Below are 25,021 nucleotides of genomic sequence, written 5' to 3' on the forward strand. Positions count from 1 at the left end.
TGTGTTACGGAGGTGTTTTTTAGCTTCACTAGCTTACTAATAGTTTGATGTTTTAGGACGGGTAGAAATGCCTTAATATGTCTTATGCTACCCTAATCTATCGTGCATCGCTATCAGGGCCTAGAGAATGCACATTTTCTGTTGGCGCCTTCATATGGGGCTCCTATAATGGAGCGGTACTAGATATTGCTGCCTAATATGATATTTCTCTGCTCTTAAGAAGCGGCAGGCTAAAGTAAGCGGCAGTACTGTGGTTAATGCCTCTTTTCATTATTTTTATGTATGCTAAGTGTTGTGACTGTCAATAGTTTTTTCGGCTGAATGAAGTACGATCGCGTGCTTCATTTCCCTGCCGATTGGTGGCTTCGCCTCCTTTCTTCTCTTAGTAGAGCGGCGCCATTTTAGATACGGAGCACAGTTTTTTTTCTACTTGTCTGTGAGTATATTACTATATATGAACATGTATTGAGGCAGGATGAAGCGGAAGTGCTGTTAAAGTTGTATATTTCTCTTAGCCATGGTTCTAATAGGGATATAACCTAACTTGTTTTTGTTCTGGCTTTCAATGACATCATAACATTTTTTCATAAATCCTCAATTATGGGTTTTATGATGGGGAAATAAATGGTTAATTTTCCTTTTAATATTTATGTTCCTTAAATAGATTAATCTGGAGAAATCTCATAACTTTTTAGATGTAGGGCTTGGAGCAGCCTAGGAACATATGTTACTGATTTGAGGATTATATATATATATATATATATATATATATATATATATATATATATTTTATAAATCAGAATATATATTATTAATATTCAGAATATATTATTTTAAATTGCAATATTCTTTGGAGTCTTTTGCCTCTTAAGATAACTTTAGACAGATTAAGAGGTCTTTGGTTTTTTCTGTGCGCTTGCTTAGCAAAAGCTAATACTGGTACAAACGCAAGAGGAAATAAATCTGAGCCTTATGTCTCCCAGGATGATGCTGTTCAGGCAATGCCACAGCTTTCTCCTTATATGTCCCAAGCCTCAATGGCATCACATGCAGTGCCCTGCGATTCCTCTCTATCTCCTGGAGGAGTGCATTTGCCTTCAGATTTTGCAGTTCAGGTATCCTCTGCGGTCTCTTCGACTTTATCTGGTTTTTCGCTTACTGTCAGGGTGCCAGGAATCAGACTGAGACGAGAAGTGCAAAAATAATCACACCTTTATTAATAGCAAAAAAAAAAAAAAAGTCCACAACTCAAATAACATGCCAGGAGTCAAAACCAGAGCAGGTAGTCAGACGAGCTGAGTCAGGAGCCAAAGCAAATAGTCAGACAAGCCGGAATCGGCAACAAGGAAAACAGCAGAGTCAGGAAGGACGTCAGCCCGGTAATACACAGGAACTCTCACAAACAGGTCTGAGACAACGCAAAGTTAAAGCATACTGTACAGAGGCCCTTTAAATAAGTGATGACATCACAATTCTGAGACTGCATCCTGTCTCACATGGATGATGCACACTATTCTGGCCATAAAAGGAAGTGCAGGAAATGAGCAGCATCCCCCACAATGCACCATAGTCAGGAGGAGAGGTGAGTAAAATGGCTGCCTGCAGCACATGGCAAACATAACAGGGAAAAAACCCTGACAGTACCCTTCCCTCAATGACCCCTCCCCCGCGGGAGGACAAAAGATTTATTGGGGAAACGGGCATGGAAGGCACGGAGGAGGGCGGGAGCATAAACATCAGAGGAGGGAACCCAAGAACGCTCCTCTGAACCGTAGCCCCTCCAGTAAACCAAATACTGTACACGGCCCCTGGACATACGAGAGTCAATAATGCTGCTGACCTCATACTCCTCATGGTTGTCAACAAAGATAGGATGGGGACGAGGCAACAGAGTGGTAAACCAATGGTTTCAAGAGGGAGACATAAAAAAACATTGGAGATGCACATAGCAGGAGGAAGGTCAAGAGCATAGGCCACAGGATTAACCCGTCGGAGTATTCGAAAAGGACCAACATAACGGGGAGCCAATTAATTGGAAGGCACACAAAGGTTCAAGTTGCGGGAGGACAGCCAAACTCTCTCACCAACCTGGTAGGAAGGCGCAGGCAGACGCCTACGATCAGCCTGGAACTTTTGGCGCTGCATAGAAAGATGAAGGCAATCCTAAATCTGCACCCACGAGGAACGGAGTTGCCGGAGATGCTCCTTCAAAGCCGGAATACCCTGAGACATGAATTAATCGGGCAACAAGGATGGTTGAAACCCATAATTCGCCATGAACGGGGATAACTTGGAGGAAGCATTAATAGTACTATTATGAGCAAACTCTGCCCAAGGTAACAGTTCAGACCAATTATTGTGGTGATCTGACACATAGCAACGGAGGAACTGTTCCAGAGCTTGATTAGACTGTTCCGCAGCCCCATTGGATTGAGGGTGATATGCCGAGGAGAAGGAAAGCTGGATCCCCATTTGAGCACAAAAGGAACGCCAAAATCTAGAGACAAACTGGCTACCCCGGTCCGACACTATCTCTTTGGGTAACACATGTTAACGGAAGACCTCCCGGGCAAAAATTGATGCAAGCTCCTGAGAGGTAGGCAGCTTCATCAAGGGAATGCAATGTGACATTTTAGAAAAAAACGGTCAACCACCATAAGGATAACAGTAATGCCATTGGAAACAGGGAGCTCGACAATGAAGTCCATGGAAAGATGTGTCCAAGGACGCTTACCATTAGCAATAGGTTGAAGAAGACCCACAGGAAGACGTTGAGGAGTCTTATTCTGTGCACAAACTGAGCAGGAGGCAACATACGCAGCAACATCAGAATGAAGACCTGGCCACCAGAATTGTCGAGTGACAGACCAAATCATTTGGTTTTTGCCTGGGTGACCTGCAGCTTTAGGATAGTGGTAAGTGGGCAAAAGTTTATTTTGAAGATTCTCAGGAACAAAACGCTTACCATTAGGTTTCTCAGGTGGTGCATTGGTTTGTGCAGCCAGGATCTCCTCCCCCAAGGGAGAAGTCAAATTAGTAAGTATGGTAGCCAAAATATGGTCAGGAGGTAAAACAGGAGTAGGTACAGACTCCTCCTTGGACAGAGGCGAAAATTGTTGAGAGAGGGCATCAGCCCTAACATTCTTACTACCAGGCAGGTAGGAGACCACATAATTAAACAGAGACAAAAATAGCGCCCATCTGGCCTGTCGGGGCGACAAACATTTTGCTTCAGATAGATAAGTGAAATTCTTGTGGTCAGTAAGAATGAGCACTGGCACGCTAGTACCCTCAAGAACATGTCTCCATTCCTTGAGTGCCAAAATTATGGCCAGTAATTCCCTGTCACCAATTTCATAATTGCACTCCGCTGGAGACAATTTCTTAGAGAAGAAACAACACGGATGCAAGGAACAGTCAGGCATAGTACGTTTAGACAAGAGGGCACCTACTCCAGTCTGAGACGCATCAACCTCAAGAACGAAAGGCAGGACAGGGTTAGGATGAGCCAGAACTGGAGCGTCAGCAAAGGCAGTCTTAAGACTATCAAAGGCCTTAATGGCAGTAGGTGACCAATGGAGTGGATCATTCTCTTTACGGGTCATGTCTGGGATAGGTTTGACCAAGGAATAGTAATTGGCGAACCCCAAAAAATGTTGAATAGGGGGCGTGTCCAGGCTTAGGCTTAAGATGGCCGCAAAACTGGGAGCTCTGGCAGATTAACTTACATTCCGCCATATAATTAATATATTCGGATGCCATCCAGCATAAAATCTTGAATCACCGGAAAGGGAATAGTTTGCTGGCTAAGGCAATACTTTTATTGTGCAACCTCAGGGTCTCTCAGACCGGATTGCTGCAGTTTATTCTTGGCGGCCTCCACGGAGGAAATTACCCGGGTAACCGGGTATGTGGAGATATTTTCCAAATCTCCTTCTATACTACTCAGGCAGAGACTAATTTGCAACTTTCAGGACGGCTACTATCTTATACTAATGCTCGATAACTCCTGCTACTATGGAAGAGCTTGGGGCTGTTTTCCAATCCCTCATGGAGGATCTCGAGCGTAAAATATGCTCCAGGCTGGACAGCCTTATATACCTTTGCTGCAACATGGCGAGGAGAAGTGAGGTTCTACTGCCTGTCGGTAACGGAGCCGATGCTACAGTGGTTCTGTGGGACAACAATGACATATGCCTGGAGCAGCCTCCCTGTCGGGAGATGGGGTGGCTGCAAGATAACGAAGACCAGAGAGAGAACCTGGGAGATGTTTATGACCCAGAGGGCTCGCCCACGTTTCACAATTGCACTCTTGATGGCTGCCGCATGGTTGTGCAGGGGAGAGCGGCTGGCTCCCGCGTGTACAATTCTGTCTCATCTGAGCACGATTCTACAGACCTGGCGGCTCCGCTAATATTTGTTGAAATGACAGCCTCTCTGAATTCCCGGTTTCGCAGGAGAACGTACTGGCCAGGGACCTACAAGAACGCATATGGAACTGTCACCTATATCCACTAGATTTGCCCAGAAGCTTCTGTAGGGGCTTCCTATCTCAGTGTGTCGGCATTGGATATACCTTTTATAATGGGACCTTCTCTGTGGTGCATGGTAGATGGCAGAAGTCTTCCTGCAGAACCAGCATCGGGTAGATATGACTATACTATAGGGACTTGAAAGGATGTACTATAAGTGAATTTGATGACGGCCTTACTGCCTGACGTGCACACTTTATGATTTTCTCCCTGGCTTTAGTTTTCGGTACATTTAATATATTTATTCTGTCATCAGTCTTAAACCTGCTTCCCTTACTCCTACATTCTGGTGAACAGTAAGTCCCCATCTGAGACAATTTAAATATATTCCCCCAATGATATGAGACTTGCTATCTATTATACAGCATTATTGTTTTTCTGAACTGAATCGGGGTACTGTTTCATTTGCCATAGATATATCTCTACTATTGCAATTGTATTAGCTATAGTTGGAGAGCAGAGTTTAGTGACGTACCTAAAAACTTTTCTTTCATGTAATTAGCAAGAGTCCATGAGCTAGTGACGTATGGGATATACATTCCTACCAGGAGGGGCAAAGTTTCCCAAACCTCAAAATGCCTATAAATACACCCCTCACCACACCCACAATTCAGTTTTACAAACTTTGCCTCCCGTGGAGGTGGTGAAGTAAGTTTGTGCTAGATTCTACGTTGATATGCGCTTCGCAGCAGGCTGAAGCCCGGTTTTCCTCTCAGAGTGCAGTGAATGTCAGAGGGATGTGAAGAGAGTGAAGGTGGGACTCAGTCCTCAGGCTATGAAAGAAGTATCCCGGATACTTGTATGGGCGGAATCCAGCTCCTGTCTAATTTCTGCGGTTCACATCCCAGGTATAGACAATTGGGAAGCGGATTATCTCAGTCTCCAGACGTTACATCCGGGCGAATGGTCTCTTCACCCAGAGGTATTTCTTCAGATTGTTCAAATCTGGGGACTTCCAGAAATAGATTTGATGGCCTCTCATCTAAACAAGAAACTTCCCAGGTATCTGTCCAGATCCAGGGATCCTCGGGCGGAAGCAGTGGACGCGTTGTCGCTTCCTTGGAATTATCAACCTGCTTATATCTTTCCGCCTCTAGTTCTTCTTCCAAAAGTGGTTTCCAAAATTCTAATGGAGCGTTCGTTTGTACTGCTGGTGGCTCCAGCATGGCCTCACAGGTTTTGGTATGCGGATCTCGTTCGGATGGCCAGTTGCCAACCTTGGACACTTCCGTTAAGACCAGACCTATCTCAAGGCCCTTTTTTCCATCAGGATCTCAAATCATTAAATTTGAAGGTATGGAGATTGAACGCTTGATTCTTAGTCATAGAGGTTTCTCTGACTCAGTGATTAATACTATGTTACAGGCGCGTAAATCTGTGTCTAGGAAGATTTATTACCGAGTTTGGAAGACTTTCATTTCTTGGTGTTCTTCTCATAAATTCTCTTGGCATTCTTTTAGAATTCCTAGAATTTTACAGTTTCTTCAGGATGGTTTGGATAAGGGTTTGTCTGCAAACTCCTTGAAAGGACAAATCTCTGCTCTTTCTGTTCTTTTTCACAGAAAGATTGCTAATCTTCCTGATATTCATTGTTTTGTACAGGCTTTGGTTCGTATCAAGCCTGTCATTAAGTCAATCTCTCCTCCTTGGAGTCTTAATTTGGTTCTGAGGGCTTTACAGGCTTCTCCGTTTGAACCTATGCATTCTCTGGATATTAAATTACTTTCTTGGAAAATTTTGTTCCTTTTGGCCATCTCTTCTGCTTGAAGAGTTTCTGAGTTATCTGCTCTTTCTTGTGAATCTCCTTTTCTGATTTTTCATCAGGATAAGGCGGTGTTGCGGACTTCATTTAAATTTTTACCTAAGGTTGGGAATTCTAACAACATTAGTAGAGAAATTGTTGTCCCTTCATTGTGTCCTAATCCTAAGAATTCTCTGGAGAGATCTTTACATTCTTTGGATGTAGTAAGAGCTTTGAAATATTATGTCGAAGCTACTAAAGGTTTCAGAAAGACTTCTAGTCTATTAACTTTTCCGGTTCCAGGAAAGGTCAGAAAGCTTCTGCCATTTCATTGGCATCTTGGTTAAAGTCTTTGATTCATCATGCTTATGTAGAGTCGGGTAAGTCCCCGACTCAAAGGATTACGGCTCATTCTACTAGGTCAGTTTCTACTTCCTGGGCTTTTAGGAATGAAGCTTCTGTTGATCAGATTTGCAAAGCAGCAACTTGGTCTTCTTTGCATACTTTTACTAAATTCTACCATTTTGATGTTTTCTCTTCTTCTGAAGCAGTTTTTGGTAGAAAAGTACTTCAGGCAGCTGTTTCAGTTTGATTCTTCTGCTTATAATTTCAGTTTTTTTCATTATAAGATTAAAACTTTTTGATTTGGGTTGTGGATTATTTTTTCAGCGGAATTGGCTGTCTTTATTTTATCCCTCCCTCTCTAGTGACTCTTGCGTGGAAGTTCCACATCTTGGGTATCTGCTATCCCATACGTCACTAGCTCATGGATTCTTGCTAATTATATGAAAGAAAACATAATTTATGTAAGAACTTACCTGATAAATTCATTTCTTTCATATTAGCAAGAGTCCATGAGGCCCACCCTTTTTTGTGGTGGTTATGATTTTTTTGTATAAAGCACAATTATTCCAATTCCTTATTTTTTTGATGCTTTCGCTCCTTTCTTATCACCCCACTTCTTGGCTATTTGTTAAACTGAATTGTGGGTGTGGTGAGCGGTGTATTTATAGGCATTTTGAGGTTTGGGAAACTTTGCCCCTCCTGGTAGGAATGTATATCCCATACGTCACTAGCTCATGGACTCTTGCTAATATGAAAGAAATGAATTTATCAGGTAAGTTCTTACATAAATTATGTTTTTTATATTAGGGATCATTACAGTACACATTCAGATCCCTGTTATATATCATAGTAGTTTTTAAAAATGGTTCCCGGTGGTATCACTGGGTCCAAACTTTGCTTTCAGGACCTACACTCCTTTCAAGACCTTAAAGGGTCAGGACTTGGGACACATGTTTACAAGCCAGGTATTACTTTATTCAGAAACCTAGCAGATACATATTATGCACTAATTCACATCCTGTTGGGTAACACGTTAGCCCACAATATAAGCACTGATTACAAGTTGTGAGTATATTTTACTATAAGTTCTCTATGGTACTGTACAGTTCATATGTTAGTATTCTCTCATTATTTGCATAATAGATTTGAGGGATATTCTGTATTTCTTTCATGTAATTAGCAAGAGTCCATGAGCTAGTGACGTATGGGATATACATTCCTACCAGGAGGGGCAAAGTTTCCCAAACCTCAAAATGCCTATAAATACACCCCTCACCACACCCACAAATCAGTTTTACAAACTTTGCCTCCCATGGAGGTGGTGAAGTAAGTTTGTGCTAGATTCTACATTGATATGCGCTTCGCAGCAGGCTGGAGCCCGGTTTTCCTCTCAGTGTTGCAGTGAATGTCAGAGGGATGTGAAGAGAGTATTGCCTATTTGAATTCAATGGTCTCCCTCTACGGGATCTATTTCATAGGTTCTCTGTTATTGGTCGTAGAGATTCATCTCTTACCTCCCTTTTCAGATCGACGATATACTCTTATATACCATTACCTCTACTGATTCTCGTTTCAGTACTTGTTTGGCTTTCTACTACATGTAGATGAGTGTCCTGGGGTAAGTAAGCCTTATTTTTTGTGACACTCTAAGCTATGGTTGTGCACTTTTATATAAAGTTCTAAATATATGTGTTTAAACATTTATTTGCCTTGATTCAAGATGTTCAATATCCCTTATTTCAGACAGTCAGTTTCATTATTTGGAATAATGCATATGAATTAAAACATTTTTTCTTACCTTAAAATTTGACTTTTTTCCCTGTGGGCTGTTAGGCTCGCGGGGGCTGAAAATGCTTCATTTTATTGCGTCATTCTTGGCGCTGACTTTTTTGGCGCAAAATTTTTTTTGTCATTTCTGGCGTCATACTTGTCGCCGGAAGTTGTTCGTGTTTGCATCATTTTTTTGACGTTTTGCGCCAAAAATGACTGCGTTACCGGATGTGGCGTCATTCTTGGCGCCAAAAGCATTTGGGCGCCAATAATGTGGGCGGCTTTTTTGGCGCCAAAAAATGTGGGCGTCATTTATGTCTACACCTTTTTTCTCACATTATTTAAGTCTCATTTTTCATTTGCTTCTGGTTGCTAGAGGCTTGTTCATTGGCATTTTTTCCCATTCCTGAAACTGCCTTTTAAGGAATTTGATAGATTTTGCTTTATATGTTGTTTTTTCTCTTACATATTGCAAGATGTCTCAGATTGACCCTGGATCAGAAGCTACTTCTGGAAAAATGCTGCCTGATGCTGGTTCCACCAAAGTTAAGTGTATCTGCTGTAAACTTGTGGTATCTGTCCCTCCGGCTGTAGTTTGTGATGAATATCATGATAAGCTTGCTAATGCAGATAGTATTTCCATTAGTAATATACCATTACCTGTTGCTGTTCCATCAACATCTAATACTCAGGATGTTCCTGTTAATATAAGAGATTTTGTTTCTAAATCTATTAGGAAGGCTATGTCTGTTATTCCTCCTTCCAGTAAACGTAAAAGGTCTTTTAAAACTTCTAATTTTTCAGATTAATTTTTAAATGAACATCATCATTCTGATTTGTCTGTTTCTGATGATTTTTCTGGTTCAGAGGATTCTGTCTCAGATATTGACACTGATAAATCTTCATATTTATTTAAAATGGAATTTATTCGTTCTTTACTTAAAGAAGTTTTAATCGCATTAGAGATGGAGGAATCTAGTCCTCTTGATACTAAATCTACTAAGCGTTTAAATTCGGTTTTTAAACCTCCTACAGTTATTCCGGACATTTTTCCTGTCCCTGATGCTATTTCTGAAGTAATTTCTAGGGAATGGAATAATCTGGGTAATTCGTTTACTCCTTCTAAAAGGTTTAAGAAATTGTATCCTGTGCCATCTGACAGATTAGAGTTTTGGGACAAAATCCCTAAAGTTGATGGGGCTATCTCTACTCTCACTAAACGTACTACTATTCCTACGGCAGATAGTACTTCCTTTAAGGATCCTTTAGATAGGAAAATTGATTCCTTTCTAAGGAAAGCTTATTTATGTTCAGGTAATCTTCTTAGGCCTGCTATTTCTTTGGCTGATGTTGCGGAAGCTTCCACTTTTTGGTTGGAGGCTTTGTCACAACAAGTGTCAGATCATAATACTCATAGCATTGTTAAACTTCTTCAACATGCTAATAACTTTATTTGTGATGCCATCTTTGATATCATTAGAGTTGATGTCAGGTATATGTCTAGCTATTTTGGCTAGAAGAGCTTTATGGCTTAAAACTTGGAATGCAGACATGTCTTCTAAGTCAACTTTGCTTTCCCTTTCTTTTCAGGGTAATAAATTGTTTGGTTCCCAGTTGGATTCTATTATTTCAACTGTTACTGGGGGGAAAGGAACTTTTTTACCTCAGGATAAAAAATCTAAAGGTAAATATAGGGCTGCTAATCGTTTTCGTTCCTTTCGTCAGAATAAGGAACAGAAGCCTGATCCTTCCCCTAAAGGAACAGTTTCTGTTTGGAAACCTTCTCCAGTCTGGAATAAATCCAAGCCTTTTAGAAAGCAAAAGCCAGCTCCCAAGTCCACATGAAGGTGCGGCCCTCATTCCAGCACAACTGGTAGGGGGCAGATTACGATTTTTCAAAGAAATTTGGATCAATGCGATTCAGTCTTTGGATTCAGAACATTGTTTCTCAAGGGTACAGAATAGGTTTCAAGGTAAGGCCTCCTGCAAGAAGATTTTTTCTTTCTCGCATTCCAATAAATCCAGTGAAGGCTCAAGCATTTCTGAAATGTGTTTCAGATCTAGAGTTGGCTGGAGTAATTGTGCCAGTTCCAGTTCTGGAACAGGGTCTGGGGTTTTACTCCAATCTATTCATTGTACCAAAGAAGGAGAATTCCTTCAGACCAGTTCTGGATTTAAAAATATTGAATCGTTATGTAAGGATACCAACATTCAAAATGGTAACTATAAGGACTATTCTGCCTTTTGTTCAGCAAGGGCATTATATGTCCACAATAGATTTACAGGATGCATATCTGCATATTCCGATTCATCCAGATCATTATCAGTTTCTGAGATTCTCTTTTCTAGACAAGCATTACCAATTTGTGGCTCTGCCGTTCGGCCTAGCAACAGCTACAAGGATTTTTTCAAAGGTTCTCGGTGCCCTGCTATCTGTAATCAGAGAACAGGGTATTGTGGTATTAACTTATTTGGACGATATCTTGGTACTTGCTCAGTCTTCACATTTAGCAGAATTTCATACGAATCGACTTGTGTCAGTTCTTCAAGAACATGGTTGGAGGATCAATTTACCAAAGAGTTCATTGATTCCTCAGACAAGGGTAACCTTTTTAGGTTTCCAAATAGATTCAGTGTCCATGACTTTGTCTCTGACGGACAAGAGATGTCTGAAATTGGTTTCAGCTTGTCGAAACCTTCAGTCTCAATCATTCCCTTCGGTAGCCTTATGCATGGAAATTCTAGGTCTTATGACTGCTGCATCGGACGCGATCCCCTTTGCTCGTTTTCACATGCGACCTCTTCAGCTTTGTATGCTGAACCAGTGGTGCAGGGATTATACAAAGATATCACAGTTAATATCTTTAAATCCGATTGTACATCACTCTCTGATGTGGTGGACAGATCACCATCGTTTAGTTCAAGGGGCTTCTTTTGTTCTTCCAACCTGGACTGTGATCTCAACAGATGCGAGTCTGACAGGTTGGGGAGCTGTATGGGGGTCTCTGACAGCGCAGGGGGTTTGGGAATCTTGGGAGGCGAGATTACCCATCAACATTTTGGAACTCCGTGCGATTTTCAGAGCTCTTCAGTCGTGGCCTCTTCTGAAGAGAGAATCGTTCATTTGTTTTCAGACGGACAATGTCACAACCGTGGCATATGTCAATCATCAAGGGGGGACTCACAGTCCTCTGGCTATGAAAGAATTATCTCGGATACTTGCTTGGGCGGAATCCAGCTCCTGTCTAATTTCTGCGGTTCACATCCCAGGTGTAGACAATTGGGAAGCGGATTATCTCAGTCGCCAGACGTTACATCCGGGCGAATGGTCTCTTCACCCAGAGGTGTTTCTTCAGATTGTTCAAATCTGGGGTCTTCCAGAAATAGATCTGATGGCTTCTCATCTAAACAAGAAACTTCCCAGGTATCTGTCCAGATCCAGGGATCCTCAGGCGGAGGCAGTGGATGCGTTGTCACTTCCTTGGAAGTATCATCCTGCTTATATCTTTCTGCCTCTGGTTCTTCTTCCAAGAGTGATCTCCAAGATTCTAAAAGAGCGTTTGTTTGTTCTGCTGGTGGCTCCAGCATGGCCTCACAGGTTTTGGTATGCGGATCTTGTTCGGATGGCTACTTTCCAACCTTGGACTCTTCCGTTAAGACCAGACCTTCTATCTCAAGGCCCTTTTTTCCATCAGGATCTCAAATCATTAAATTTGAAGGTATGGAGATTGAACGCTTGATTCTCAGTCATAGAGGTTTCTCTGACTCTGTAATTAATACTATGTTACAGGCTCGTAAATCTGTGTCTAGGAAGATATATTATCGAGTCTGGAAGACTTACATTTCTTGGTGCTCTTCTCATCATTTTTCCTGGCATTCTTTTAGAATTCCTAGAATTTTACAATTTCTTCAGGATGGTCTGGATAAAGGTTTGTCTGCAAGTTCTTTGAAAGGACACATTTCTGCTCTTTCTGTGTTGTTTCACAGAAAGATTGCTAATCTTCCTGATATTCATTGTTTTGTACAGGCTTTGGTTCGTATAAAACCTGTCATTAAGTCAATCTCTCCTCCTTGGAGTTTGAATTTGGTTCTGGGGGCTTTACAAGCTCCTCCGTTTGAACCTATGCATTCTCTGGACATTTAAATTACTTTCTTGGAAAGTTCTGTTCCTTTTGGCCATCTCTTCTGCTAGAAGAGTTTCAGAGTTATCTGCTCTTTCTTGTGAATCTCCTTTTCTGATTTTTCATCAGGATAAGGCGGTGTTGCGAACTTCATTTAAATTTTTACCTAAAGTTGTGAACTCTAACAACATTAGTAGAGAAATTGTGGTTCCTTCATTGTGTCCTAATCCTAAGAATTCTAAGGAAAGATCGTTGCATTCTTTGGATGTAGTTAGAGCTTTGAAATATTATGTTGAAGCTACTAAAGATTTCCGAAAGACTTCTAGTCTATTTGTTATCTTTTCCGGTTCCAGGAAAGGTCAGAAGGCCTCTGCCATTTCTTTGGCATCTTGGTTAAAATCTTTGATTCATCATGCTTATGTCGAGTCGGGTAAAACTCCGCCTCAAAGGATTACAGCTCATTCTACTAGGTCAGTTTCTACTTCCTAGGCGTTTAGGAATGAAGCTTTGGTTGATCAGATTTGCAAAGCAGCCACTTGGTCTTCTTTGCATAATTTTACTAAATTCTACCATTTTGATGTGTTTTCTTCTTCTGAAGCAGTTTTTGGTAGAAAAGTACTTCAGGCAGCTGTTTCAGTTTGATTCTTCTGCTTATAATTTCAGTTTTTTTCATTATACGATTTAAACTTTATTTTGGGGTGTGGATTATTTTTTCAGCGGAATTGGCTGTCTTTATTTTATCCCTCCCTCTCTAGTGACTCTTGCGTGGAAGTTCCACATCTTGGGTATTTATTATCCCATACGTCACTAGCTCATGGACTCTTGCTAATTACATGAAAGAAAACATAATTTATGTAAGAACTTACCTGATAAATTAATTTCTTCCATATTAGCAAGAGTCCATGAGGCCCACCCTTTTTGTAGTGGTTATGATTTTTTTGTATAAAGCACAATTATTCCAATTCCTTATTTTTTATGCTTTCACACTTTTTTCTTATCACCCCACTTCTTGGCTATTCGTTAAACTGATTTGTGGGTGTGGTGAGGGGTGTATTTATAGGCATTTTGAGGTTTGGGAAACTTTGCCCCTCCTGGTAGGAATGTATATCCCATACGTCACTAGCTCATGGACTCTTGCTAATATGAAAGAAATGAATTTATCAGGTAAGTTCTTACATAAGTTATGTTTTTTACTATTGTACTTTGACAGATTAACATGTTTTCTGAAACAGATGATGTTTATGTATATCGATGTACCATTGTATTTGCATATATGTAAGGGTTTGTTACCCAAAAAATCTAGATGAGTAGCTTATTGCTGTACTGCGACAGATGTATTTGCTTGTTGAAACCAATTATGCTATATTTTTTGGGACACATGTTGGGACACATGTTTATAAGCCAGGTAGTACTATATTCAGGAACCTAGCTGACATATATTATGCACTAATTCACATCCTGTTGGGTAACACGTTAGCCCACAATATAACCACTGATTACAAGTTGTGAGTATATTTTACTATAAGTTCTCTATGGTACTGTACAGTTCATATGTTAGTATTCTCTCATTATTTGCATAATAGATTTGAGGGATATTCTGCATTTTTACTATTGTACTTTGACAGATTAACATGTTTTCTGAAACAGATGATGTTTATGTATATCGATGTACCATTGTATTTGCATATATGTAAGGGTTTGTTAGCCAAAAAATCTAGATGAGTAGCTTATTGCTGTACTGTGATAGATGTATTTGCTTGTTGAAACCAATGATGCTATATTTTTTGTGCAATTGCCGGAATTGTATGTTTTTTTAAGTTTGGGTGAGCAAACTAGATGTTCTGTAACTTTTTAGGTACAGTTGTTAATATTATGTTAAGTATAAGACTTATGAATGGCCTTTTAGGCCAACCTCCTATATAAAAGATAAAACTAGGTTCTACCTTTTGGATGGGACCCGAAAGTGGCCCCCGATTTATCATTGGCCTTCCATAAGTTGTAAGGCTGTGAAGGGTCCAAGAGTGGCCCTCATTCTTAGCGAGAAGGCGTGTTATGTTGTACTGTATGATGTGATTACCATCCAATGTGACTACTGTTGTTGTTTAAATTCATATATTAATGTTTCACATTGACGAATATTCTTTTATTCTCTGTACTGCTTGGTGAACCTTAATAAAAATTATTAAAAACCCCCCCCCCCCAAAAAAAAAAAAAACTTTGAATAGACCGAAGACCAACTGGGCGAGGCCACTGCAGAACTGCAGATAACTTGTCAGGATCCATGGAGAATCCGGCAACGGAGATAACATAACCTAGGAAGGTTACTTGAGTCTGATGGAACTCACATTTCTCGAGTTTACAAAACCGGCCGTTCTCACGTAGTCTCTGAGGAACCCGTGTAACATCAGAACGATGAGCCTCAAGTGTGGGTGAGTGTATGAGGATGTCGTCCAAGTACACCCCAACACACTGTTGCAACATATCTCGTAGGACATCATTAATAAATTCCTGAAAAACAGCAGGAGCATTACATAGGCCAAAGGGCATTACAAGATACTCATAATGCCCGCTCCTGGTGTTAAATGCTGTTTTCCATTTGTGGCCCTCCTTAATCCTAATGAGATTGTACGCTCCTCTCAAATCAAGTTTAGTAAAGACCGTAGCTCCCTTGAGGCGGTCAAAAAGTTCCGTAATGAGCGGAATAGGGTAAGCATTCTTAATGGTAAGACGATTAAGACCCCTATAATCGATGCATTGTCTTAACTCGCCACCCTTTTTCTTCACAAAGAAGCCAGCCCCTGCAGGAGAGCAGGATTTGCGGATGATCCCCCGTGACAGAGCATCGGCAACATACTCCTCCATAGCACAATTCTCCACAACAGACAGAGGGTACACCCGGCCCCGAGGAGGAATGCAGGTTGCAGGTCTATGGCACAATCGTAAGACCGGTGAGGAGGCAACGTACCGGCACGCACCTTGTCAAAAACGTCTAGGAACTCTCGGTACTCCTCTGGCAATTGAGATACCGAAGAAGTGCACAAGACTTTAACTGGTTTCCGAAGACAAGTGGAAATACATTGCAGGGACTACAATAAAATTTCGTACCTGCGCCAGTCGAGACTGGGATTGTGCTTTTGGAGCCAGGGATAACCCAGAACAACTGGAAAATGCGGAGAGTTTATCACCTGGAACTGGAGGGTTTCACAATGGAGAGCCCCAACAGCCATGGACAACGGAGCAGTTTCGTGAGTAACGAGTGCGGGCTGAAGGGGCCTGCCAACAATGGTCTCAATAGTAAGCGGAACGGACCTAGGCAAAACAGGAATGGAGTGCTTTGATACAAAAGCGCTGTCAATGAAATAGCACGCAGCACGAGTCAACAAGAGCCTCAGCGACTATGGAGGAGTCCACCCAGGAAAGGACAACCATGACCAAAGGTTTCTCCTTAAGTGGTTCCGGGGACGAGGATAAAACACCCAAGTGTGCCCGACAGGACCTTAGGTGTGAGTGTTTCCCGGCCGTGTAGGACAAGACTTCAAAAGGTGACCCTGTAACCCACAATAGAGGCAGAGCCCCTTCCTCCTCCTAAAAGCCCTTTCCTCCGCGGAGAGACGCGTGAATCCCAACTGCATCGGCTCAGCAGTACCTGGTGACTCCGGACCAGGAGGCATGGGAGGAAAGGGAGGCATGGGTGGGAGCGAACACATAGGAGACAACGGAACAGGAGGCTTCCGCAAGCGCTCCTTGAAAGAGGGCCTCTCTCTGAGTTTGTCAATTAGGATCAAAAAAGACACCAATGCCTCGAGATCCTCTGGTAAATCTCTGGCAGCAACTTTGTCTTTAATCGCATCAGAGAGCCCATGAAAGAAGGCAGCAACAAGGGCTTCATTGTTCCAACCTACCTCTGTGGCAAGCGTACGGAACTCAATAGCATACTGCGCAACAGATCTTGTACCTTGCTGAATGGACATGAGTCGTTTTAGCAGCAGAGGAGGAGCGAGCTGTAACATCAAATACCCTTCGAAAGGAGGCCACAAATTCAGGGTAATTTGAAATCACAGGTTTATTTGTCTCCCACAAGGGATTAGCCCAGGCAAGAGCTGTGTCAGAGAGTAACGAGATGAGCAATCCCACCTTAGCTCTGTCAGAGGGAAATGCCTGAGGTAACATCTCAAAGCAAATGCCCACCTGGTTTAAAAACCCTCTGCACTGAATAGGATCGCCTCCATATCGCTGAGGTAGAGGTGCAGAACCGGACATGCTCCTGGTAGGCATAGGTGAAGCAGCGGAAACGGGAACAGCCATAACTTGTGGGACACTTTGGTCCAAATGTGCAGTGCGAGTCAGCAGGGTTTGCAGGGCTAGTGCAAATTGATCCAAGCGGTGATCCTGTACATCCATCCTGGAAATGATGGCAGGTAAAGGTGGATTATTAGCACCATCAGGATTCATGGCCTTTGCGTAATGTCATGGTGCCAGGAATCAGACTGAGACGAGAAGTGCAAAAATAATCACACCTTTATTAATAGCAACAAATAATAAAAAGTACACAAGTCAAATAACAAGCCAGGAGTCAGAACCAGAGCAGGTAGTCAGACGAGCCGAGTCAGGAGCCAAAGCGAATCGGCAACAAGGAAAACAGCAGAGTCAGGAACAAGCCAGGGATCAGGAACCAGGAAGGACGTCAGGCAGCCAGGTAATACACAGGAACTCTCACAAACAGGTCTGAGACAACGCAAAGGCAAAGCATACTGAACAGAGGCCCTTTAATTAATAAGTGATGACATCACAATTCTGAGACTGCATCCTGTCTCACATGGATGATGCATACTAGGCTGGCCATAAAAGGAAGTGCAGGAAATGAGCAGCATCCCCCACAATGCACCATAGTCAGGAAGAGAGGTGAGTAAAATGGCTGCCAACAGCACATGGCAAACATAACAGGTAAGAAACCCTGACACTTACCATCAGGGAAAATGCAAGAGCACGTTTAAAGTTCAGATTTGAGTTTTTTTGATCCATTTTCAGTTACGCAGGTCATCCTCTATCCTAAGTCTAGTGAGGAAGATTCACCGCTAATTTCTGAGAGTGAAATTTCAGATTTGGATAATTTAATTCCTTCATTTGATGCTGAAGTCATAGCCTTCAGATGTTTGCTTGCACACCTTGTGTACTGCTATAGGAGGTTTTAGCTACTTGGACAACATCAATATCCCTGTCATTGTGAACCCCTGGAAATTTTGTAAACTTGATAATTTCATAGATGTTCATCCCTTTGAGGAAATGTTTACAGAAGTGCTAAGGAAATTTTCTCAGGTTTAGGAGAAGCTAGGGATACCTTTCTCCCTGTCGGCCGTCAATTAAAGGATTTTCCTGTTTCTGACTCCATTAAGATGTTCGGTGCCCTAGGTAGAAGGGAACTGTTCTACTATGGTTCAGAGAACTTTGATCCCTATGGAGGGTAGCTGCTCCTTTTATGGATCCATGGATAAGAAGCTGGAGGTTATTTGCACATTTAGAACAATGTCTTGTCTTATTAGACTTGCTGTACTAGCCCCCGGGCATTGAAACTGATATCTATGGTCAGCTGAGAAGCCTGCCTGTGGTTTAGTGGTACAGCCTAGGCTGTATAGTTCTGCAGTTGCAGATTCATTATTTTTATGTTTCCTCCAAATCCTCACTTCTGGCGTCTCCTTTTAAGGATGAGACCTTGTTAGGACTTGGTCTAGCAGAATGTATCCTCTGACGTTAAGGGTGGAAGAAAAAAAAGAAAGTTTTTTTCTACCACTTGTCAAGAGAGTGAGACTAAAGGAAAGTTTATTTTTCCGCTTTTTGCAGGGTCTGTCATGCCTTTTCGAGTGCAATCTAAGTATCTGCAATCCAAGTAGGATGAGAGGCTTCCTTGAACTGGGTTCAGGGTCTTCGTCTCTGTGAGTGATAGTTCCAGTCCCAGTTTGGGAACGGGATCTAGGTATTTACCTCAAGTATCTCAGATCTGACCTTCAAAGTAGTACCCTTTCTCCTTTGATTCAAGAGGGCTTGTTCATATCGAACATAGACCTGAGAGATTTATTTTTCTCTTGATCGAGATTTTTTAAAGTTTTCTGAGTTGTCGTCATCCTAGTCAGACCTCTAGGTCTTGGGATATTGCAAGGGTGTTTTTCTGGACAATATATGGTTCAGGTATTATCCTTCCAGCAAACTCTTTTAAGGGATCTTGTCCACTCTTCTTTTCCAGGGATGTAAGATGAATCTGGAGAAGAGTTCCTTTGTTCCATCCACAAGGGTGATTTATGTGGGTCTACTGCCACAATACCCTGAATGCGCCAGATTCTGTCTGATCTCGGAAGTTATGCAGGTCAGGCCTGGTCAGTACCTGGATGGGTGTCCACCTGGGAACACCAGGTGCGGTATGCTTGGACCTGATTAGATTCTCTATCTAGGAAAAGATGTCTAACAGAGGTCAAACAATCAAGGATTTGTTCATTTTCCCCTCTCTGCAGTCTACTGTCCTGCCATCCGGAAGCTCTAGTGGCCGGTAGATAGCCTAGCCATCTTGCAACCAGGAGGTTGGGAGTTTGGAATTAGCTGCAGTAGATTTTTCTTCACTTTTCAGTGACTCTGTGTATGGGAGGAATTGGTCTGATGGTATTCCATCATTCCTTTTGCTATTTTCCAGGAGGTGTTCTCCAGGTAAAGCCTTACATGGGGGGTTCCCGGAATGGGCTTTTGAGGGTGTTTCGACTGAACGCCAAGCTTCCAAGATACGGATCAGGATCTGCTGATCTGCAGACCGTTCTGATAGATGTTCTGTTGGTTTTTTCTGGTATTTCATTCTAGCATCCCTGTTTCCTTCATTTGTTTTCCTTTACGAGTTATTGCTTGTGTCAAACACGAGAGCAACAGTAATTCTGATAGCTCCTGAGTGGCCTAGCAGGATTGGGTAGACAGTCCTAGCAGAGATATAGTCTCTCACCTTTTTAATCGGGGTCTTTCTCTTCTCCCAAATCTCTTTTCTCGGAAGCTGGCTGCTAGGAGATTGGACATTTAGTTCGGTTTAAGCGTGGGTTCCTGAGTCGGTCTTGAGACAGTTTTCTGACTAGTAGACTTTTTCTTGAAACATTTACCATAAAATATGGCGTAAATGTCCTTATGATGTGAATCCGTAGGCCTCTCTAGGAGTATGGTAAGGATTCTTAGTATTTTGTCCTTTCTGCGGGAAGGTTTGGAGTTTGTCAGTTCTCTGAAGGGTCAGATTTCTGCATTATCTTTCTGGATGTTTAATCGGCTGGTGGACGTGCCAGATGTGCTACATTTTTGTCAGGCCTTGGTCAGAATCAGGCCTGTGTTTAAGTCTGTTGCTTCTCCTGGGAGCCTTAACTTTTGTTCTTAAAGTTTTGCACCAAGCTATGTTTTAGCCTTTTCATTCCATAGATATTAATCGTTTTCTTGGAAGGTTTTGTTTATTTTTGCTATTGCTTCTGCTTGGAGAGTGTGGGAACTCAGCTTTACAGTATGATTCGCCTTATCTTTCATGCTGATAAGGCAGTCCATTGTGCTAAGTTCGATTCCTTTCTAACGTAGATTTAAATCAGGAGCTTGTTGTTCCTTCTGTTTGTCGTAGTTCTTCTTTTCTGAAGAGTGTTTGTTGCACAACTTGGTGGTTGTGCATGCTTTTCAATTTTATTTACAGACGACTGAGGATTTCTCCAGTCTTATGTCCTGTTTTTTTGTTTCTCTGGGAAGCGTGAGGGCTTCTGTTTCTTTTCTTTCCCTTTGGTGGAGAAGTATAGTTGGTTTTCTTTCATGTAATTAGCAAGAGTCCATGAGCTAGTGACGTATGGGATATACAATCCTACCAGGAGGGGCAAATCTTCCCAAACCTCAAAATGCCTATAAATACACCCCTCACCACACCCACAATTCAGTTTTGCAAACTTTGCCCCCTATGGAGGTGGTGAAGTAAGTTTGTGCTTGATTTTTATGATTTCTTCTCTGATAAGCACTTCTAAGCATTCTGAAGCCCAATTCCCCTGAGTACAGTGTTTGTCAGAGGGATGTGAAGAGAGTATTGCCTATTGATTTTATGGTTTTCCTCGTGGGAAATCTTTTCAAAGGTTCTCTGTTATCTGTCATAGGGATTCATCTCCTACCTAGGTCTTTTTTAAAACTTCTCATAAAATTGATGACATTACTAATGACCGACAACATACTGAAATATCCTCCTCTGATGTGGATCTCTCTGATTCAGAAGATCCTACCTCAGATATTGACACTGACAAATCTACTTCTCTTTTCACGATTGAGTATATTAGTTCCTTGTTAAGAAGTGTTGGTTTGGGTATTGAGGAGTCTAATCCTCTTAATATCAAAACTAGTAAACATTAAAATTCAGTTTATAACCACCTGTGGTTACTCCTGAGGTTTTTCCAGTTCCTGATGCTATTTCTGATGTGAGTGCTAAGGAATGTATTAAGCCTGGTACTTTCATTTCTTTTTCTAGCTTTAAAAGGTTGTACCCTTTGACAGCGGCTAGATTAGAGTTTTGGGAAAAAGTCCCCGAAGTTGATGGGGCTATTTCTACTCTTGCGAAACGTACTACTATTCCTATGGAGGACAGTACTTCTTTTAAAGATCCTTTAGAAAGGAAACTTGAATCTTATCTAAGGAAAGCTCATTTATATTCTGGCTATATTCTCAGGCCTTCCATTTCTATGGCTGTTGTTGCGGCTGCATCAACCTTTTGGTTGAATAGTTTAGAGCAACAGGAAACAGATCCTGATTTGTCTAGCATTGTTCATTTGCTTCAACATGCTAATCATTTTATCTGTGATGCTCTTTTTGATATCCTCAAAATTGATGTTAAATATGTCTTTAGCTATTTTAGCTAGAAGAGCTTTATGGCTCAAATCTTGGAATGCTGACATGGTATCCAAGTCTAGATTACTATCTCTTTCTTTCCAAGGTAACAATTTATTTGGTTCTCAGTTGGATTCAATTATTTCAACTATCACTGGGGGGAAGGGAGTTTTTGCCTCAGGATAAAAGATCTAAGGGTAAATCTAAAGCTTCTAAACGTTTTTGTTCTTTTCGACAGATTAAGGAACAGAAAACCAATCCTTCCGCTAAAGACTCTGGTTCCAATTGGCAACCTTCTTCAAGTTGGAATAAATCCAAGCCTTTTAAAGGACCAGTCAACACAGTAGATTTGCATAATCAACAAATGCAAGATAACAAGACAATGCAATAGCACTTAGTCTGAACTTCAAATGACTACTATTTTTTTTTCTGACAATTTTAAAAGATATGTATTTTTCCACTCCCCCTGTACCATGTGACAGCCATCAGCCATTCATAAATGCATACACACTTATTCTTGCACATGCTCAGTAGGAGCTGGTGACTCAAAACGTTTAAATATAAAAAGACTCTGCACATTTTGTTAATAGAAGTAAATTGGATAGTTGTTTAAAATTTTGATTGAGTGTCCCTTTAAGAAACCAAAGCCAGCCCAAAGTCTGCATGAAGGTGTGGCCCTTGTTCCAGTTCAGCTGGTGGGGGAAAGATTAAAATTATTCCAAGACATTTGGGCAGATTCTGTTCAAAATCAGTGGATTCTCAAGTGTATCGAATAGGATTCAGAGTAAGACCTCTTGTGAGAAGATATTTTCTCTTACATTCCAGTAAATCCTGTGAAGGCTCAAGGTTTTTCTAACGTGTGTTTCAGATCTAGAGCTTTCAGGGGTAATAATACCAGTTCCGTTTCAGGAACAGGGTCTGGGGTTTTATTCAAATCTATTTATTGTTCCAAAGAAAGAAAATTCATTCAGGCCAGTTCTGGATATGAAGTTTTTTAATCGTTTTGTAAGAGTCCCAACTTTCAAGATGGCGACTATGAGGACTATTTTGCCTTTTGTTCAGCAAGGTCATTATATGTTCACGATAGACTTACAGGATGCATATCTTCACATTCCAATTCATCCAGACCACTATCGGTTTCGGAGTTTCTCTTTTCTAGTCAAGCATTACCAATTTGTCGCTCTTCCATTTGGCCTTGCAACAGCTCCAAGAATCTTTTTGAAGGTTCTCTGTGCCCTTCTATCTGTAATCAGAGAACAGGGTATTGCGTTTTTTCCTTATTTGGATGATATCTTGGTACTATCTCAGTCTTTACATTTAGCCGAGTCTCACACAAATCAACTAGTGTTGTTGGAGGATCAATTTACCAAAATGTTCCTTGATTCCTCAGACAAGGGTCACCTTTTTAGGTTTACAGATAGATTCAGTGTCCATGACTCTGTCCTTAACAGACAAGAGATGAATGAAATTGGTTTCAGCTTCAGCTTTATGATTTCTTGGCCATTTTTCAGAGAATATGAATAACACAAAAACTTTTCTTTCACTCACGGTTAATGTTTGGCTGAAGCCATTTCTTATCAATCAACTATGTTTACTCTTTTTAAATAATAATGACAACAGAAACTACCCAAATGACCCTGATCAAAAGTTTACATATCCTGCTGATTTTGGCCTGATAACATGCACACAAGTTGACACAAAGGGGTTTGAATGGCTATTGAAGGTAACCATCCTCACCTGTGATCTGTTTACTTGTATTTAGTGTGTGTGTATAAAAGCTCAATAAGTTTCTGGACTCCTGACAGACCCTTGCATCTTTCATCCAGTGCTGCACTGACGATTCTGGATTCTGAGTCATGGGGAAAGCAAAAGAATTGTCAAAGGATCTGCGGGAAAAGGTAGTTGAACTGTATAAAACAGGAAAGGGATATAAAAAGATATCCAAGGAATTGAAAATGCAAATCAGCAGTGTTCAAACCAAGAAGTGTAAAATGAGGGGTTCTGTTGAAACCAAACCATGGTCAGGTAGACCAACTAAAATTTCAGACACAACTGCCAGGAAAATTGTTCGGGATGCAAAGACAAACCCACAAATAACTTCAGGTAAAATACAGGACATGTGGTGTGGCTGTTTCAAGATGCACAATAAGGAGGCACTTGAAGAAAGATGGGCTGCATGGTCGAGTCACCAGAAGAAAGCCATTACTACGCAAATGCCATAAAGTATCCCGCTTACAATACGCCAAACAGCACAGAGACAAGCCTTAAACCTGGATGAAAGATGCAAGGGTCTGTCAGGAGTCCAGAAACTCATTAACCTTTTATACGCACACTAATTACAAGCAAACGGATCACAGGTGAGGATGGTTACCTTTAATAGCTATTCAAACCCCTTTGTGTCAACTTGTGTGCATGTTATCAGGCCAAAATCACCAGGGTATGTAAACTTTTTTGATCGGGGTCATTTGGGTAGTTTCTGTTGTCATTATGATTTAAAAAGAGTAAACACAGTTGATTGATAATAAATGGCTTCAGCCAAACACTAACAATGAGTGAAAGAAATGTTTTTGTGTTATCCTTCATATTCTCGGAAAAATGGCCAAGAAATCATAAATTCTGCCAGGGTATGTAAACTTATGAGCACAACTGTATTGTAATCTGTAAACAAAGTTTGGTTCTGGTCTATTGATGAAGATATTCGGCAAATGTATCTTGATTCCTTGATGTTATCACTCAGCAAGCTTTTCTTATCAGCCAGCTGTTCTTGTGTGTGCAAGTAATCATAGCAATTGAGGCCTTGTTCTGCGTCATAACACCTCTTCCGTCATCCAATATCTCTATGTATCTAACGGTTTTTTCATCTGCAGCATGCTCATGTATATAATTTTTTTTAGTAGACATCCCAAAGTATTGATCTAGGCCCATTTTGGTATATTTCATGCCACCATTTCACCGCCAAATGCGATTAAATACAAAAAAATCGTTCACTTTTTTACAAATTTTTTCACAAACTTTTGGTTTCTCACTGAAATTATTTACAAACAGCTTGTGCAATTATGGCTTAAATGGTTGTAAATTCTTCTCTGGGATCCCCTTTGTTCAGAAATAGCAGACATATATGGCTTTGGCGTTGCTTTTTAGTAATTAGAAGGCTGCTAAATGCCACTGCGCACTACACGTATATTATGCCCAGCAGTGAAGGGGTTAATTATGGAGCATGTAGGGAGCTTCTAGGGTTAATTTTAGATTTAGTGTAGTGTAGTAGACAACCCCAAGTATTGATCTAGGCCCATTTTGGTATATTTCATGCCACCATTTCACCGCCAAACGCGATCAAATTAAAAAAAACATTAAATTTCTTTCATGTAATTAACAAGAGTCCATGAGCTAGTGACGTATGGGATATACATTCCTACCAGGAGGGGCAAAGTTTCCCAAACCTTAAAATGCCTATAAATACACCCCTCACCACACCCACAAATCAGTTTTTACAAACTTTGCCTCCAAGGGAGGTGGTGAAGTAAGTTTGTGCTAGATTCTACGTTGATATGCGCTCCGCAGCAAGTTGGAGCCCGGTTTTCCTCTCAGCGTGCAGTGAATGTCAGAGGGATGTGAAGAGAGTATTGCCTATTGAATGCAGTGATCTCCTTCTA

The 25,021-nt window shown here is 41.3% G+C and overlaps 1 protein-coding gene and 1 pseudogene across 1 annotated transcript in view; both read left to right on the forward strand.

Moving 5' to 3' along the window:
* Nucleotides 1-25,021, forward strand: part of ATXN10 (ataxin 10) — a gene marked incomplete in the record, with an annotated part of 986,216 nt that overhangs the window by 339,799 nt on the left and 621,396 nt on the right.
* LOC128665264 (uncharacterized) lies at nt 18,809-18,926 on the forward strand (annotated as a pseudogene).

This window comes from Bombina bombina, chromosome 6 (assembly GCF_027579735.1).
Source record: "Bombina bombina isolate aBomBom1 chromosome 6, aBomBom1.pri, whole genome shotgun sequence".
NCBI lineage: Eukaryota > Metazoa > Chordata > Amphibia > Anura > Bombinatoridae > Bombina > Bombina bombina.